The sequence below is a fragment of the Delphinus delphis genome, chromosome X, assembly GCF_949987515.2.
Source record: "Delphinus delphis chromosome X, mDelDel1.2, whole genome shotgun sequence".
Taxonomy (NCBI): domain Eukaryota; kingdom Metazoa; phylum Chordata; class Mammalia; order Artiodactyla; family Delphinidae; genus Delphinus; species Delphinus delphis.
This window is the reverse complement of record NC_082704.1, coordinates 85,759,066-85,779,073: the sequence shown is the minus strand read 5'-3', so window position 1 is coordinate 85,779,073 and position 20,008 is coordinate 85,759,066. Positions and strand designations below refer to the sequence as shown.

General features: G+C 38.5%; 1 protein-coding gene across 1 annotated transcript in view; it reads left to right on the top strand.

The window, feature by feature from the left end:
• The window catches only part of ZNF157 (zinc finger protein 157), a 505,987-nt gene that overhangs the window by 420,834 nt on the left and 65,145 nt on the right, over positions 1–20,008 (top strand). The gene's annotated exons all lie outside the window — the stretch shown is intronic.

Sequence of the window (20,008 nt, the reverse complement as noted above, 5' to 3'; positions counted from 1 at the left end):
ACGGGAATAAAGACGCAGACCTACTAGAGAATGGACTTGAGGATATGGGGAGGGGGAAGGGTAAGCTGGGACAAAGAGAGAGTGGCATGGACATATATACACTACGAAATGTAAAATAGATAGCTAGTGGGAAGCAGCCACATCACACTTGCATTGGAAGAATCAACATTGTGTGGTGATATGTCTGGATAGAATTTTGAAAGCAGAATGCTGTTCTCCTCCAGCCAGCACCATGGTAAAAATTCTTTTAGGATTTTCCCTGATTTTCCCAGTTAACAGGTGAGTTTCCTGGAGGAAAAGCCTATAAAAGCTTGGAACACCCCATGCCTATAGGCATCAGGGACTTCACACTAGAACAGTGACCCACACATAAACTTTAAAAATTTGTTAAGTATTTCTAGCTGAATCTTCTTACTAGCTTAAATGGCATATGGTAGTATCTGTACCAGGTAAGCAAATGATGGCCTTTTTTCTCCCTGTAGGCACCTATTTTTCTCCAGATATTGGGTTACAGTCATACTTCATTTTATTGCACTTTACTATACTTCGGAGATCTTGCATTTTTTGTTTGTTTGTTTTTAACGAATTGAAGATTTGTGGCAAACCTGCATTGTCAAATTTTGGTTAGCATATTTTAGTAATAAAGTATTTTTAAATTAAAAAAAAAGAATCAACATTGTGAAAATGACTCTACTACCCAAAGCAGTCTACAGATTCAATGCAATTCCTATCAAACTACCACTGGCATTTTTCACAGAACTAGAACAAAAAATTTCACAATTTGTATGGAAACACAAAAGACCCCGAATAGCCAAAGCAATCCTGAGAACGAAAAACGGAGCTGGAGGAATCAGGCTCCCTGATTTCAGACTATACTACAAAGCTACAGTAATCAAGACAGTATGGTACTGTCACAAAAACAGAAAGATAGGTCAATGGAACAGGATAGAAAGCCCAGAGATAAACCCATGCACATATAGGGTCACTTAATCTTTGATAAAGGAGGCAAGAATATACAGTGGAAAAAAGACAGCCTCTTCAATAAGTGGTGCTGGGAAAACTGGACAGCTACATGTAAAAGAATGAAATTAGAATACTCCCTAACACCATACACAAAAATAAACTCAAAATGGATTAAAGACTTAAATGTAAGGCCAGACACTATAAATTTCTTAGAGGAAAACACAGGCAGAACACTCTATGACATAAATCACAGCGAGATCCTCTTTGACCCACCTCCTAGAGAAATGGAAATAAAAACAAAAATAAACAAATGGGACCTAATGAAACTTCAAAGCTTTTGCACAGCAAAGGAAACCATAAACAAGATGAAAAGACAACCCTCGGAGTGGGAGAAAATATTTGCAAATGAAGCAACTGACAAAGGCTTAATCTCCAAAATTTACAAGCAGCTCATGCAGCTCAATATCAAAAAAACAAACAACCCAGTCCAAAAATGGGCAGAAGACCTAAATAGACATTTCTCCAAAGAAGATATACAGATTGCCAAAAAACACATGAAAGAATGCTCAACATCATCATTAGAGAAATGCAAATCAAAACTACAATGAGATATCATCTCACACTGGTCAGAATGGCCATCATCAAAAAATCTACAAACAGGGCTTCCCTGGTGGCACAGTGGTTGAGAGTCCGCCTGCTGATGCAGGGGACACGGGTTCGTGCCCCGGTCCGGGAAGATCCCACATGCCGCAGAGTGGCTGGGCCCGTGAGCCATGCCTGCTGAGCCTGCGCGTCCGGAGCCTGTGTTCCGCAACAGGAGAGGCCACAACAGTGAGAGGCCTGCATACCGCAAAATAAAATAAAATCTACAAACAATAAATGCTGGAGAGGGTGTGGAGAAAAGGGAACCCTCTTGCACTGTTGGTGGGAATGTAAGTTGATACAGCCACTATGGAGAACAGTATGGAGCTCCTTAAAAAACTAAAAATAGAACTACCATATGACCCAGCAATCCCACTACTGGGCATATACCCTGAGAAAACCATAATTCAAAAAGAGTCATGTACCAAAATGTTCATTGCAGCTCTATTTACAATAGTCAGGACATGGAAGCAACCTAAGTGTCCATCAACAGATGAATGGATAAAGAAGATGTGGCACATATATACAATGGAATATTACTCAGCCATAAAAAGGAATGAAACAGTTATTTGTAGTGAGGTGGATGGACCTAGAGACTGTCATTCAGAGTGAAGTAAGTCAGAAAGAGAAAAACAAATACCATATGCTCACACATATATATGGAATCTAAAGGAAAAAAATTGGTCATGAAGAACCTAGGGGCAAGATGGGAATAAAGATGCAGACCTACTAGAGAATGGACTTGAGGATATGGGGAGGGGGAAGGGTAAGCTGGGACAAAGTGAGAGAGTGGCATGGACATATATACACTGCCAAACGTAAAATAGATAGCTAGTGGGAAGCAGCCGTATAGCACAGGGAGATCAGCTTGGTGCTTTGTGACCACCTAGAGGGGTAGGATAGGGAGGGTGGGAGGGAGGGAGACTCAAGAGGGAAGAGATATGGGGACATATGTATATGTATAACTGATACACTTTGTTATAAAGCAACAACTAACACACCATGGTAAAGTAATTATACTCCAATAAAGATGTTTAAAAAATCTTTTTATTGGAGTATAGCTGATTTACAATGTTATGTTAGTTTCAGGTGTACAGCAAAGTGAATCAGTTATACATATGCCCACTCTTTTTTTAGATTGTTTTCCCATATAGGTCATTACAGCATATTGAGTAGAGTTCCCTGTGCAGTCGGCTCTTATTAGTTATCTATTTTATATATAGTAGCGTGTATATGTCAATCCCAATCTCCCAATTTATCCCTCTCCCCTTCCCCCCTGGTAACCATAAGTTTGTTTTCTACATCTGTGACTCTATTTCTGTTTTGTAAATAAGTTCATTTGTACCATTTTTTTAGATTCCACATATAAGTGATATCATATGGTATTTGTCTTTCTCTGTCTGACTTACTTCACTCATTATGACAATCTCTAGGTTCATCCACGTTGCTGCAAATGGCATTATTTTGTTCTTTTTTATGGCTGAGTAATATTCCATTGTATATATGTACCACATCTTTATCCATTCCTCTGTTGATGGACATTAAGTTTGCTTCCATGTCCTGGCTATTGTAAATAGTGCTGCGATGAACATTGGGGTGCATGTATGAATTCTTTGGATTAGTGTTAGCATGGTACATGTTTTGCCATCCATTTACTTTTAACCTATTTTTGTCTTTATATTTAAAGTGGATTTCTTGCACAGAACATATAGTTGCGTCTTGCTTTTTTATCCAATTGAAAAATCTCTATTTGCCATTTACATATAATATGATTATAGATGTGGTTGTGTTGAAATGTATCATATGGCTATTTGTTTTCTATTTGTTCTATCTGTTCTCTTTTCCCTTTTTCCTTTATTTCTGTCTTATTTTGAATTAAGTATTTTTTATTATTCCATTTTATATTCCTCGTTGGGTTTAAGAGCTTTAATACTTTCTCGTTTTATTTTAGTTGTTGCTTTAGAATTTATAGTATTAATATCATTAACTTATTACAGTCTACCTTCAAGTGATATTATAGCACTTTATGTATAATTCAAGAACTTTTACAACATACTTCAATGTACCCTCCTAAGTTTTGTGCTATTGTTGTTATATATTTCAATTTGCATATATTATAAATGGCATGATTCATTGTTATTTTAATTTTAAACAGTTGATTATCTTTTAAAGAGATCCAAATAATAAGAAAAGTATTTATATTTACCCATGTAGTTACCATTTCTGGTGCTCTTCATTCCTTTGTGTAGATGTAGATTTCCATCTGGTATCATTTGCCTTCTGCTTGAAGGACTTCCTTTAACATTTTTTGTAGTGCAGGTCAGCTGATGATGAATTCTTTAAACTTTTGTATGTCTGAAAATGTCTTTATTTTGTCTTCATTAAAAAAATAATTTTGCAGGTAGAGAATTCTAGGTTGCTGGTTTGTTGTTGTTAATTTCAGTAAAGTTCTTGCTCCACTGTTTCCTTGCTCCACTGTTTCCTGGCTTGTTACTGACAAGAAAACTGCTTTCGTCCTTATCTTTGTTCCTGTGCATTTTCTTTTTTTCTCTAGGATTTTCTCTTCACCAGTGGTTTTGAGCAACTTGATTATGACGTGCCTTAAGTAGTTTTCTCATGTTGTTGTGCTTAGGATTTGTTGATTGTTGTATCTTTGGGTATATATTTTTTATCTTATGTGGAAATATTTCAGCCAATATTTTTTCCAGACACCCATCTCTCTCCTCTCTTCAGGAAGCCCCACCTCCTAATACATTTATGAAATGACAAAATTTTGGAAATGGAGACCAGGTTAGTAGTTGCCAGGGGTTAGGGAAAGGTATAGGAGGGGGAGGTAGGTGTGGTTGTAAACTGCAACACCAAGGATCCCTGTGATAGAAGTGTTCTCTACCTTCATTCAAACCTCTAACTGTGATAAAATTGTATGAAACTAAACACACACACACAAATGAATACAAGTAAAACTGGGAAAATCAGAATAAGATCAGTGTACTGTATCAGTGTCAATATCCTGATTGTGATCATAGTTTTGCAAGATCTTACCACTGGGGGAAACTGGGTGCTATGAACTAAATGTCTGTGTCCCCCACAGATTTCATAGGTTGAAATCCTTACCCCCAAGGTGACAGTAGTGGGATGTGGGGCCTTTGGGAGGTAATTATGTCATGAGAGTGGAGCCCTCATGAATGGGTTTAGTGCCCTTATAAGAAGAGACATGAGAACTAGCTCTCACTCTCTGATCTTCACCATGTGAGGATACAGTGAGAGGATGGCCACCTGCAAACCAAGAAGTGGGCTCTCACCAGACATCAGATCTGCTGGCACTTTGATCTTGGACTTCCCAGCCTCCAGAACTGTGAGAAGTAAATTTCTGTTGTTTAAGCCACCCAGTCTATGGTATTCTATTATAGCAGCCTGAATGGACTAAGGTACTTGGTAAAGGATACACAGGACCTCTCAGTATTATTTGTCATAATTGCATGTGAGTTCACAATTATTTTAATTAAAATTCCAATTTAAAAAGGCATGTATGGGACAATTAAAGGACATTTGTATAATAAGTAGGTAACAAATGATATTAAGAAAATATTGTTAATGTTTTAAGTATGTTAATGGTATTGCAGTTAAACAGAGATACATACTAAAGGAAGTAAGGACAAAACATATCATTTCAGTGATTTGCTTTAAAATAATCCTTCAGTAGTAGATAAAACAAGATTAGTCATATGTTCATAACTGTTGATAGTTGTTGTACATGGGCGATGGGTACAAGGGGTTTATTATACTATTTTTTGCATTTCTGAATAGCTTGAATATTATGCAGTACACGTGGATAAGTTCTGTAATGCCAAAAATTAAAAGATAATTTCTAAGAAAAAGGGAGGAAATGACCACAGGAAAAAACTGGACTGAAAATGTTGTATATGACTAATGCCACTTATAATTTTGACCTATCTGTTCCTCAAGCAGTGTCAAAAGGCTGACCAAGAAAAATTATTACACAGTATTACTGAAGTGCATTTAGCCCACGCATTGATACATATAATTTAGTCTTTTCTGTTTGTATGATGTCAGACCATCAGAAAGGTGTGCCCTCAGACAGTTTTGGTTTCTTGTTATAATACATTTGCTGAGATCTGCTTTGACTGTAGGGCTTTGGCTTCCTCTGGAAAAAAATGCTCTAGAATAGGGGTAGGCAGCTACACTCATTTGTTTACATATGGACTATGGCTGTTTTCATGCTACAAAAGCCGAGCTAAGTAGTTGTAACAGAGACTATGAGCCACAAAGCCTAAAATATTTACTACTGGGCCCTACAGAAAATATTTGCCAAGGGCTGCTTTAGAAGACAGCCAAAGAAAACACACAGTACTACATGCAAGATGGGGTTGCTATAACAGGGAACTATATTCAATATCCTGTGATAAACCATATATATATATATATATATATAACTGAATCACTTTTCTGTACAGCAGAAATTAACACAACATTGTAAATCAACTATACTTCAATATAAAAAAGTAAAGGACTTCCCTGGAGGCACAGTGGTTAAGAATCCGCCTGCCAGTGTAGGGGACATGGGTTTGAGCCCTGGTCCAGAAAGATCCCACATGCCGTGGAGCAACTAAGCCTGTGCTCAACAACTACTGAGCCTGTGCTTTAGAGCCCACGAGCTACAGCTACTGAGCCCGTGCACTGCAACTACTGAGCCCACGTGCTGCAACTACTGAAGTCCGCGTGCCTAGAGCCCATGCTCCTCAGCAAGAGAAGCCACTGCAATGAGAAGCCAGTGCACCGCAACTAAGAGTAGCCCCTGCTCGAGAAAGCCCGCACGCAGCAATGAAGACCAAATGCAGCCAAAAATAAACTTTAATTTTTTTTTAAAAAGTAAAAAAAAAGATGGGGTTGCTGTAAGTGACATCGTTTCTCTATTATTAGGCTGACTATATGTCCAAGTTGTCACAGCATAATTATGAACAGAGTCCCCTCTATCAATTTATATGAATATCTTTTGAAAACCCCATACCAGGAAGTTTCTACCACAGAGGAACTGTCATGCTGTCCTTGTGGACAATTTAATCACCTAACTGCTTGTGTTTCTTTTATTCTGTATCTGCCACAAAGAACACAAATTTGCAGTTGGATTTTAATAGCCATGTTACTAAAATTCATTCAGCATTGTGTGAATAGCTACAGTCTAATTGTGCTCTGTTGTTGACTTTGTCCACTCTGTCTATATTTTCCCTGATCCTAACTTTATAGATTCATATGTGTTCATTTTACTATACTGATTATAAACCTCATAAATCCAATGGTAAATGGAAGCAGCAACTAAACAAATAAAGGAACAAACAACAATGCACCAGAGACTGAGTATTTTCTAGTTCTTTTTTGGGAAGGAGAAGAGATCTATGGTCAGAGCTGGGGAAATGAGGGGTTACAGGTGAGAGGGTACCTTCCAGAGTCTGGAATCAGCTGGGAGCTGCCTCCCCCTCACCTAGGCTGTAGGGGTGACCCTCCCATCCCACCCTTCCTCCATCAGCTGCATCAGTTTCCACTGAAACACGCAGGGCTTTGAATGTGGGACACCAGTGACTTGGTGCTCATGCAGCAGAAGGATGGTGATCTGTCTCGGGGCAGCGAGTCCAGAATCTGCTGCTTCTGTGAACCACATGCCCCTGCCCTGAGGCCCTGGTGACAGGTTAGGGCCAACTCCTCACTGAATTCCTGCCCCTGGAGACCCCTCCCTCCTCACCTCACACATGCTGCCATGTCCCTCTGCAGCCAGGGCTGGGGACCACTGGGGAGAGCTCCAGTTGGCTGGCATCTTCTTGCTGGGCCTCAGCCCCCAGGCTCTCTTGCTGACAGCTCTGCTCTTCCTGGGAGCCCGAGGCCAGGTGGGCACCCATGGACTCAACCAGAGCTGCTGAGGCCGGAAGGAAGATTCTGCAGCCTTCACTATGGGGTCTTACCCAGGGGCTCCGCAGAGACTTCAAGAAAACTGGAAAGACAGTGTCCACATGGTCAGTTACTCAACATTCATCCCACGAACACTTCCTGCAGGCACCAAGGAGTGGCTAGCTGTGTTGAATACAGCTATTCTGTATTCAAAATACAGATACAGCTATTCTGTATCTGAAAATACAATTTTCTCTGAAGAGAAAAATTCAGAAAAAAACGAACTCTAGTTTATAGTCATGGTGGAATATAGGAAAGATGATAAAATTTGGATTAAAATTACTGAAGGTTTGAATCCCAGGTCTCCCACATGTTAGCTGGGAGTATATGAAGAAGTTACTTTCAGATACAGGTTCCAAAACAAGACAGATATGCGTATCTTAAGAGACAGTAAAAACTACATGAGATGATACTTGTAATGGTAAGCATTGAATAAATATTAGCAATTACTGTTATTGAAAGGCACACATCAGGTACCTCATTTAATTTTCACAACTCTGACAATCAGTTCCGACTATTATTATTCTACCCATTTTACAGATAAGAAAATAGAGGCGTAGAGATTTTTTAAGTCATGTGTACTAAGATCACAAAACTAAGTGGAAAGACAGGATTCAACCCAGATCTGTTAGTTCCAAAATTCACACTCTCAGCCACTCAGTAATATTGCATCAAATGCCCAATCCCTGACCTGCTCTGGCCTGTTGATAATTGGTCACTACGGGTCCCAGATCCCTGAGACCACATCACTGTCATCTCTGGCTGGTAGTAGAAGCCATCAATGACTCCTGAACCACATCAAATGCAGGGTGCTACTGAAAAACTAACCAAACATTGACATGGCACAGACTCTTAACATTAATTCAAACAGATTGCAAATTACTTTTCCAAGAGGGTAATTAGCCTGGCTTTCAAAGGCCCCTCAAATAATCCCCAGCAGAGGATCCCAGTAACATACCCCCACCAGGAATCCAATCATTGATCTGTCTAGACAGCTAATAACTGATCCTTACAGTACCTGAAATGGACTAAAGGAGAGGCCAGATGCTGACCTTCCAGGCCCCAATTAACTGACTTCACATGGCCACAATTCCTGATACCCATAGGACACCAAATCACTGATCCCAAGTATTTTCAAAATAAGACTGCCCCAAAGTCTCCAGTTGCCAAAGCTCCAAGGCTCTCAGTCAACTCACTGACTATGTCAGCCTTTCAATCATTATCTTGCAGAGATCTTAATCACTGACTTCTACAATCAATGATTCCTACAGAGATGTAATCACTTTCCCCCAAAATGCCCAAGTATTATTTGCTAAGGGCTCCTTCAAATGCACATTCACTGCTGACAAATTAGTAACTCCAGCAGGACTTCCCATCACTGATACCATTAGGCCTGAAATCAGTGGTTCCTAACTCTGCCTGCACATCAGAATCAAACTAGGATCTTCTAAAATCTTCTAAAAATGCTTATGCAAAGTTCCACTCCTGAATGAATGTAACTTAGTATCTGTGGGCCCAGGCGTCTGTATTTGTAAAAACTGCATAAGCGATTCTGATGCACTGTGAGGAGTGGGAACCACTGTGTTAAATCTGATCCTCCCCCACATGCATCCTCCTAGCATCAGACTTCTCACTTACAACAATGGAAGCCAGAGTCATTTAACATCTACAGACCATGGAGAGAAGAGGACTTCAGTGTAAGGAGATTATATCCCTCCTAAAGATCCTATTTCTCAGCCAGAACAAAAGAAGGACAGTTTTAGACATGAAATAATTTGAAGAGTGTTCCATCAATTTACCATAGTGAAGGAAAACATTCAAGGAAGTATTCTAAATAAAAGAAAATTGAATCAGAAGTGAGATCTCAAAAGAACAAAACAATGCATATGCAAACACACACGTTCACCTGGTCATCGTGAGATCTTTGAAAACAACAGGACTTGTATGTATGTAAGTGCGTGTACAATCATAACAGAGGAAGAAAATGTGACTGGGAATTTGAAATTTAAAATGCTAAGTACCTTTTAAAGCAGAAACCTAAAGAAAATATAAACGACCTGTAATAAAAAATTTTAATTATCTTTGAAAGGTCCAGAAGTATAACTGTCTTGCTGAAGAAAATTGAAAGGAGAGGGCATGTCTCTATAGGTATAAATGGGGAAAATATAAACTTAATTATGTTTGATAGAAATGGGAAGATATACCTTTAAAGATTTTATAAAAGTTAAAATTCCCTGACTTAAAAGGTGAGTGGGTTGGGGAGAGAGGGGGTGAATGGTCATGCCTGCATTAAGTCATCAAAAGTAAGAACAGGAAAAAGAAAGCAGAAAATAATATAAATAGTAAACATAAAATAAGAAACAAGGCATAGAATTAGGTATACTATGGTTATGTGAAATTGAATCAGTTGATTCATTCTGTAGAGAGATAAGATTGGAATAAAAAAGCAAGCACAATGAGACATAGTTATAAGAAGCATAACTAAAACACAGCAGCAATTTGCAAAATAAAGGGCTGGGCAAAGATATGCCAAGCAAAGTCCAGAAAAAGGACAGCCAGTTTGGTGATATAATTATAAAAGGGAATTTCAAGGTCAGAAGTATCCAATTGGTATAAACAGGTTATATATAAAGGCAGAGCTAGTAGACTAAGGAACTTAGGAAGAGTGAACTTAGGAACTCTAATTCAAAAAATTAAACCCAACCCCAAATAGCCCAAAACAATCTTGAAAAAGAAGAACAAAGTTGGAGGTCTTACACTTACTGATTTCAAAACTTATTACAAAGCTACAGTAATCAAAACAGTGTGGTACTGGCATGAAGACAGATATATAGACCAATGGAATAGGGAACCCAGAAATAAATGGGTCATATATGGTCAAATGATTTTTGACAAAGGTGCCAAAAGCATTCAATGTGGGAAAGGTTAGTCTCCTCAATAAATGGTGCTGGGAAAAAAACTGGATATCCATGTGCAAAAGTATTACCTTACACCATATACAAAAATTAATTCAAAATATATCAAAGACCTAAATATAGGACCCAAAACTATTAGAAGAAAACACAGGGGAAAAGCTTCATGACATTTGTATTTGGCAAAGATTTCCTGGATATGACACCAAAACATAGGAAACAAAAGCAAAAATAGGCAAATTGGACTACATCAAAATTAAAAACTTCTGTGCATTGAAGGACACAATCAATAGAGTGAAAAGGCAACCTAGGGAATGGAAGAAAATATGTGCAAATCATATATCTGATAAGGGGCTAATATCCAGAATATATAAAGAACTCCTATAACTCAACAACAACAAACCCAGATAACCCAATTAAAAAATTGGCAAAGGATTTGAACAGACATTTCTCCAAAGATGATACATGAATGGTCAACAAGCATATGAAAAGATGGTCAACATCAATCATTAGGAAAATACAAGTCAAAAAAAGTGAGATAACACCTCATACCCACTAGGATGTCTACTATTAAAAAAAAAGAAAATAACTAGTGTTGGCGAGGATATGGAGAAATTGGAACTCTTGTGCACTGCTGATGGGAATATAAAATGGTGCAGCCACTATGGAAAATAGTACAGCTTTCCTCAAAAAAAGAAAAATAGCAATCTCACTTCTGGGTATATATCCAAAAGAATTGAAAGTAGGATCTCAATGACAAATTTGCACACTCCTGTTCATAGCAGCACTATTCACAATAGTCAAGAGGTGAAAGCAACACAAGTGTCCATCAGGAGATGAATGGATTAAAAAAATGTGGTATATTCATGCAATAGTATATTATTCAGCATTAAAGAGGAAATTCTGACACATGCTACAACATGGATGAAACTTGAAGACATTATGCTAAATGAGGTAAGCCAGTCACAAAAAGATAAGTCCTGGATGATACCACTTACATAAGGTATCTAGAATAGTCAAATTCATAGAAACAGAAAGTAGAATGGTGGTTGCCAGAGGCTGAAGGAGGGGGAAATGGGGAGATGTCGTTTAATGGGTATACAGTTTCCATTTTGTAAGGTGAAAAAGTTCTAGAGATTGTTTGCAAAACAATGTGAATATACTCAACACTATTGAACTATATACTTAGAAACGGTTAAGATGGAAAATTTTATAGTATATGTTTATTTTTGCCACAACAAAGGTAATTAAAAATAGATAAAGAAATAAAAATCAAACTCAAAATGCACCCACAACACTGAAGTTATACACTTTGTACCAGATGTTATTTCACACAGCAAAAGCTATATTTATAAGAAAATGTACAGTCCTACATGATTCGTTATTAAAATGAGAGAAAACCTCAAAAAAGCTAAGTACTCAATCTGAGTAATTAGAAAAAGAAATTAGAAAAAACTCAAAATATGCTAATAAATCCCCTAATAAAACCTAAATGTGATATATATTTGTATATTATATGTCCATTGAGAGTATAAATAAAGTGAAGAGCTCATCCTTTGAAATGACCAGTTACATGAATAAATTTCCAGCAAATCTGATAAACGAAATAGAAAAAAAATACAATATTAGGAAGGAGGAGATATTACTATTAGAGGAGATATTCCACTAAACATTATTTCTAGGAGAATATTATGTGCAAATCCATAGCAACATTTAAATATGGAGGTGAAACAGGTGCTTCTCCAGCAAAAAAAAATTAATGCAAAAAAAGAAAGAGCAAAAGAATCTCTAAGTGACCAGTGTATAGAAGTCAGAGAGTTTGTAATGTGTATAATTTTTAAAAAAACACCAGCTTTGGGATTTCCCTAGTGGCGCAGTGGTTAAGAACCCACTGTCAATGCAGGGGGCACGGGTTCGAGCCCTGGTCTGGGAAGATCCCACATGCCGTGGAGCAACTAAGCCTGTGGGCCACAACTACTGAGCCTGTGCTCTAGAGCTCGCGAGCCACAACTACTGAGTCTGCATGCCACAACTACTGAAGCCTGTGAGCCTAGAGCCCATGCTCCACAACAAGAGAAGCCACCGCAATGAGAAGCCCGCGCACCGCAATGAAGAGTAGCCCCTGCTCGCTGCAGCTGCAGCTAGAGAAAGCCTGCGCACAGCAACGAAGACACAACGCAGCCAAAACAAAAACAAAAACAAAAACACCAAAAACCCAGCTTTCTGTACTATTTTTTGCAATGTCCTGTGAATCTATAATTATCTCAAAATAAAAAGTTAAATACAGTATGGTGACAGTTACTAGACGTATCATGGTGATAAATTTGTAAGAAATATAAATGTTGAACCACTATGCTGTGTACCTGAAACTATTATAATATAGTATGTCAACTCTACGTCAATTAAAAAAGGAAAGTTAAGTACAAAAAACAAGGTACCAGGATGAAACTGACTTAATATGGAGTGCAATCTAACTTTTAAAAAACAGTATTTCTACAGTTTTTAAACAGTTCTAGACCAGGGGATGGCAAACTACAGGCTGCAGGTCAAATCTAGTCCTTGGCCGGTTTTGTAAATAAAATTTTATTGGAAAACAACCATGTCCGTTCGTTTACATATTGTCTGTGGCTGCATTTGCTACAGCAGCAGAGTTGAGTAGTTGCAAGAGAGACTGCAGTACTGGCAAAGCCTCAAATATTTACTATTTGGCTCTTTACAGAAAAAGTTTGCTAATCCCTGTTTCAAATAATAATAGAAAGTTGGAAATCTTCCAAATTTATTTTATGAAGCACTGTTACCTTACCTAAAAAATATAGTCCTAATACAAACAGTTATCTGGAGATTATTTCATCTTATAGATGCAAACATCTTTAATAAAATATTAGCAATTTGAGTCCAGTAAGGCTCAAAAGAAAAATTTACCCCATGAACAAATTGGGTTTTCTGATAAGACAAAGATGGTTAATGCTAGTCCATTTATCAATTTACCTATTACATCAACAAATTAAGAAGAAAAACTATACAACCGTATCAATGGATATAAAAAGGGCATTTGACACAATTCAGCAGTAATTCTTAAAATTTTGTAGGAAACTACAAAAATTCGGCAAAGATCATAGTCTCAAAACCACCAGGAAGTATAAAACTAAAAGGTAAAATGCTGAAGACAGTTTCCATTAAAACCAGTAACAACATGGGGTTGTTCCTATGCCAACAGTGTTTGAAAGCTCTAGCTGATGCAATTAAATATGAAGATGAAATAAACTGCTTCAATATCAAGAAAGGAGAGAAAATCATTTTTATTTGCAGGTTATATCATTGTATACTCAGAAAACTAGCACAGGGAATTTTGACAAGGTGATGGGGTACAAGATTGAAACAGATGGAGAGGAAAAAAAAATCCTATTTCCAATAATGACAACACAAAATACCTAAAAGTGAATGTAACAAGAACGGTGCTGGACTCAAAATAGAAAAACTAATAGTTATTATTCTAGAATATAGTATAAAACTTAAGCACATGGAGAGGCAGACCATATTCCTGGGCAGGAATATGGTAAAATAAAAATATCACTGGTTCAATATTAACCGTATTGACAAGTGCCAAGCAGAATTCCAATTCTTTTCCAGCTTGGTAAAACAATTTCAAACTCTGTATGCACGTATAAATAGCCAAGAAAATTATGTAAAGGAATACTGAGGGGATGCTTGGACTAGCAGATATTAACATTTACAATAAAACTAATGCAATCAAAACAGAGATAAATAGGCCAGTAAAATAAAAGAAAATGTCCATACTTTGATCTTAATATGTACAGGAATAGATATGACACCAGCGATGTTCAATTGAGGGAGTACAGAAAAGTTCACTATGTAAAAGCCAGGGGAAAGAGGAGGAACGAACAAAGGCTATGGAAATGCAGAGAAGGAATCAAAGTGCCCAAATAACCAGAAAAGATCTCAACCACTAATAGGTGGAAAAGGTAAAACAGAACTAGATATAATTATTCAGCCCTCAGAACAATAAAAAATGCAAAAGAACATCATCCAGTGCTGGAGAGGATTTGGGGAAATGGGGGTATTTATATATTGCTGATGGGACTATTTCATACACATTTCCGTATACATAGATATATGTATTATACATTGTATATATCGATATAATATATACACAATGTATTATAATATATATATAACACTTTTGAGAGGCATTTGGCAATGTCTATTTTAAAAATACACACACTTGTACCTAATAATAAGGTTCAAATACAGCAAAAGCCGACACAAGCAAAGAGAAACGCACAAATCACCATTACACTGCCCTCTACAGAGCAGGTAGGTGAAAAAAAAATCAGAGAGGGTATACCAGTTTTGAACAACACAATTAACAATCGGAGAACACATATTCTTTGAAAGCAATAGATGGCACATTTACGGGACTTGGCATAAGGCAAGTCTCCACAGGTTTCTAGGAACGTTCATGACACAAATCACATTATCTAACCTCTGAGAAATTAGGTTAGAAATCAATAACAAAAGGATTAACTGTTTATTGCAAAACAGAAACGCGCTTCAAAGTGACACGTGTGAAATGAAAAAAAAATCATAACTGAATTTTAAAATACTTGGAAATGAACAATAATGATAATACGATACAACAAATCTTGTGGGTCTTAGATGGAAATGTATAGCCTTAAGGCTTAAATTAGAAAGAGAAAGGCTGACTAACAATTAGCTGGGCATCCGATGTAAAAGAGCCCACCACTGAATCCACAGTAGCCCCATCACCCACCCAGATTCCGCCCCCCACCATCACTCAGCTCAGAGTAGCCAATCCCCTTCAAAATCACCTCTGCGTGTCGCTAACTCGTAAACAGCTGAGAACCGGTTCCCTTCCAAGTGCCGACCTCTAACACCCGGGTGTTTAGTGGAGGGGCGGGGGGTGTCTCATGCGCATGCTCAAAAGCACTTGCGAAGCTCCGTTCCCCAATCAACAGGGCACTTTCACGCAGAGTCCGTGAGAGTTCCCTTACCCTCTGCGGCTTTGCTGGGCTCGGAATATGGCCGCATCCAAATGTTGCTAATTCAGGGGGCCGCCATCATGGAAGGGTGTCCGTGCCGTACAGTGGAAGAAGCTGTTGCCTCCTGCCTCACGCAGCAGAACAGTGGGGCTTCCTTGGGAGGAGGTGGACTACCCTTCTTTGGGTAGACTTCCTGGTGCATGGGGGTCTTTGCATTTAGCCTCTGAGGGGCTCCTAGGGACATGGCACGGGTGAGAGGGGAGCCATTACTAATGAAAAGGGTAAGAATAAGAACCCAGAGTGTGTCTGGGAGATACCACTGGAGTTGAGGGGAGAAATGTCAGGATGGTACCCTCCCCTGGCCGATACTATGGAGTGTTGTAGAAGGGAGAGTAGGAGCGATACTGTACCCCTCCCCCCCCAGATACCACGAGGGGAGAGGAGTCGGGGTGGGAGCGTCGGGGTAATCTCAATCAACCCTCACACTAGTCACTCCAACTGAAATAATTGGTATCAACAAAAATTAGTTTATTTATTTTTGGGCCGCACCTCCTGGCTGGTAGGATCTCAGTTCCCCAACCAGGGATTGAACCCGGGTCACCACAGTGAAAGCCCAGAATCTTAACCAGCAGGCCACCAGGGACACCCCCCCAATTAGTTTTAAATTGATATGACTAATGGTTGTTTTCTCTGTCTAATGTAATGTGTCAGTAAAAACATCTTCCAGAATTATTCATACTTCCTTGTAAAATAACATCTAAGTAATAATTATGCAAGTGCAGCCTTACAACAAATTTCCAATCCTGTCCCACAAGGAGTTTGTTGCCCTTTAGGGCGTCAAATATGGAAATTATGGAGAAGCCATTGCCCCTATGGGAGATGTCGTGGGGGCAGAGGTGAGAAGAATCCACCATATCCCCTCAATGGATGAACTGCTACACATTCTTCAAAACCCATCTCACATGTGTCCTGTGGGAAGCCCTCTCTGACGGTGGTAGAGGCTCAATGCCCGCTGAAGGTCCTTCTGAAACGCAGGTCCTATTTGAAAGGACCTGGCCCTGAGCTCTGGTGTTCTCTATGCCTTTGTGCCCTCAGATCGGTCACGTCCTTTTTGGGCCCCAGTTCAACATTCTGGACAGAAGAGGGCTGGACTCTGTGATTACCCAATAATAGTGTGAAATTTTTCCATTAAAAAGCTGGGTGTAAAATAAATAAGCTATCATTGCCTTCTATCTACTGACACATGTAAATGGTTGTGGCTGTTTGTCCAGAGGTCCCTGCTCAGTAAATATTGTAAACTATTTTTTACCTACTAAAGGAAGGCATGCAAGACAAGACTGATCAGAAGACTGTGGATATTACTCCTTGCATCTACCGTAGGGCAAAGAGGTACTCATCATTACATCCTTAGCTGCAGATATGAAAATATTCTGACCTTGCGTTCTTCCTCGTTTTCAACTACATGCCCATATAAATGTGAGGATTCGAGACTGGCCTGCTCCAGGATGCAGGGCAGTCGGTGGTAGAGTTTAAAAGGAGACTCTGATCTTCCTAGTTAAAGTGCAGTCCTCCAGCATTTCCAATTCACATCACTCTGCCCTATCCACCCCTCTTTAGCAGTTATCACCTTTCAACAATGTTTATTGCCTCTCTTCCCCACTAGGATGTCAGATCCAGGAAGCTAGGGACTTGGGGGCTGTTTTGTTTTACCAAACAACAAGTACCAAGAGCAGTGACTGGTGATCAATAAATATTTGGTGAATGAACGAATATGGTCTTACATACTTAGAAGTTCTCCATCTCTAGTATTTTCTGCATTACTCTAGAAAACAATTTTATAATTAGTCATGTCATCCAGAGATGCCTGTAGAGTCTTTAGGAGGGAGTAATTAATCTTTTAAGAAAATGAATCCAGTGCATGTGTTTTGCTGCTCTCTACATGTATGGTAAGATACTAAAAATAAGGCAGTTGATTACTCCACATACGTGAGAAGCAGAAATCACTGCAGTATCAGCACGAACAAAGAAATGTGCAAACAGTAAATGAATAAGATAATTTCTGATAAAAAGGAAGGCTATGAAGAAAACGAAAGCATGGCGAGGAGCTAGAGAGTTGTGGGGGTAGATCGGGGAAGAAAAACATCCGAAGAAAGGACATTTGAGCAGGTGCACGAGTGGTGTGATGGAGTGAGCCCTGGGGCCAGAGCACTTTTGGCAGGGGCCACAGAAAGTATCAATGCCATGGAGCTTCTGCCTCCCTGCTCATCCCACAACTGGGTGGCATCTCTGGGCTGGAGCCAGAGATTTTCTTACCCCATTCAAGAAAGGGACATCACTTTTCTCCATGCAGACTTCCTCTTTTTACATTTAAGTGTTTATCTAACAGTTTAATTTTCCCAATTAACTTAAATATTAGTTAGTTTCAATAATATAATTAGCACTTATGCACCTACCACCCAAAAGAAAAGGTATGGCCTTAATAACCTCCATCTATCCATGTGTTCCCCCAATTGATGGCCCTGCCTGCCCTCAGCTGAGGTAAGTATCATCCTAAATCCCAAGTTCATCAATTTTTGATTTCCTTTTTATATAATTTTATCACAACTATACAAAATCCTAAATAGTTCATGTTCTTTATATTAGTAGCTTTTAATTTTATAAACGTGTGTTATGTTTTATATACTATTTTGGGAATCACAGGGTTTGTTTTTTCCCTTAAACTCATCCTTATTGTTGGGTACTGTTCTAGTTCATTCATTTTGACTCCATCCATTTTTGTTTCCAGGTCTTGCTATTGTGAACAGGATGCCATGCATATCCTAGGTTTCATGTGCAAGTGTTTCTCGTGGATATATTCCTAAGAGTGGACTGGATAGATTGTGAGGTATGTACATATTCGCTGTAGGAGGAAATGCTAACTATTTTCTAAAGTAGTTACACTGGTCTATATTCCTTCAACAGGGCAAAAAGATCCTGTAGCTGTACATCCTCTGCAACACTGTACTGTCAGACTTAAATATTTGCAAATTGAATGGGTGTAAAATGTCATCTCATCATGTCATGATTTGTATTTCCCTGATCGCTGATGACTTTGAACATCTCTTCATATGTTTTTTTTTTTGAGCCAGCAATAAAATGAAGACTATATTATTAAACTTACATAACAAAAGTTCCAGTCCCCAACTCTAACTACTTGAATATGTTGGCTCCTTTTGGTCATTTTTTATTCTTCAAAGGAAAACAGCCATGAAGTTGATACAATGCAGAAAAGAAAACTTTACATGCTGAAAGGAAAGTAATAGCACTCTTATTTGCACTTGACTCAATCAATTATGCAACCTCAGGAACACAATAAATGCACTTGACTGTTTATACATCATTAATATTGCAAAATCAACTATATTATCATAAATTTTCTTTACTTATCTCAGAATATAATCTCCAAAGACTGTAGTCTCCATGAAACAATTGTCCATCTGGAATTACTTTGTCCCCCTAAATGAGGCTAGTTACTTTTTTCCTATTAGGAAGCCATCCAAAGTTTGATTCCTTTCAGAGTCATATCTCAAATGTCTATTTCTGAATTTATTTTGTTGCAAGCTTACAGTTAGCAGTTGACAAAACCTTTAACTTTTTTTATACCCACAACAATTTGACAAAATATTTTTTACGTTTCATATGTTTATTGGCTCTTTTTTTTTTCCTTCTCTGAAATAGTCTAATAGACTTAGTTTTTTAAAAACGTAACCATAGTGCTATTACGACACTCACATTAACAATGATTCCTGGAGCTCTATTAGACATGTATGCATGCCAAACATGCTTCCACTTATTCCATTTCTTCTTTCATTTATTCATTCAACAAACACTCAGACCAGGGCTATAGGGGCAGAAAGAGAATCTGGGATAATCAGAGAGTCCAACCCTCTAAGAAAGTAAAAATTAGCTCAGGGTATAAAAGTCTGCTCTGCCACTCATAAGGCTGGGAGAACAGACACAGATTAAGTCAGATGCGAAATTAACAGAAAATATTATTTCTCCCAAGGATGTCCTACAGCTGTAATGCCATAAATAACTCCTACTTTGAGTGACTACTGCTTTTTTACTCACTGAGAAACTGTTCTCTACAATCATAGGCTATCAGAAACTACTGTTTGAAGTGATATCAGTACAGATAAAACATCTCCCTCTTGCTGAAGATTATAAGTCACTTAGACACCGCAGCTAAGATTTCTAACCCCAGTGCAGAGAGAAGGGGTATCTAGATACAAAATTCTGTATCTATCTTAACTTTATGGTTTCCAAGGAAACAGGATTCTGGGTTCACTTCATAGTCCACATACAGCCCTGCTTTGCTTTGAGTTTACCAGAACACTGCTTCATTCACATTTCACCTGAACTTCACCATTCCTCAGAATTCCATAATAACTCTATTTTTTCCTTGTTTAGTGAGCCACCTCATGGTTCCTCTGGCGTGTGGTCTCCCTCACTGACTGATAGATTTGTCTG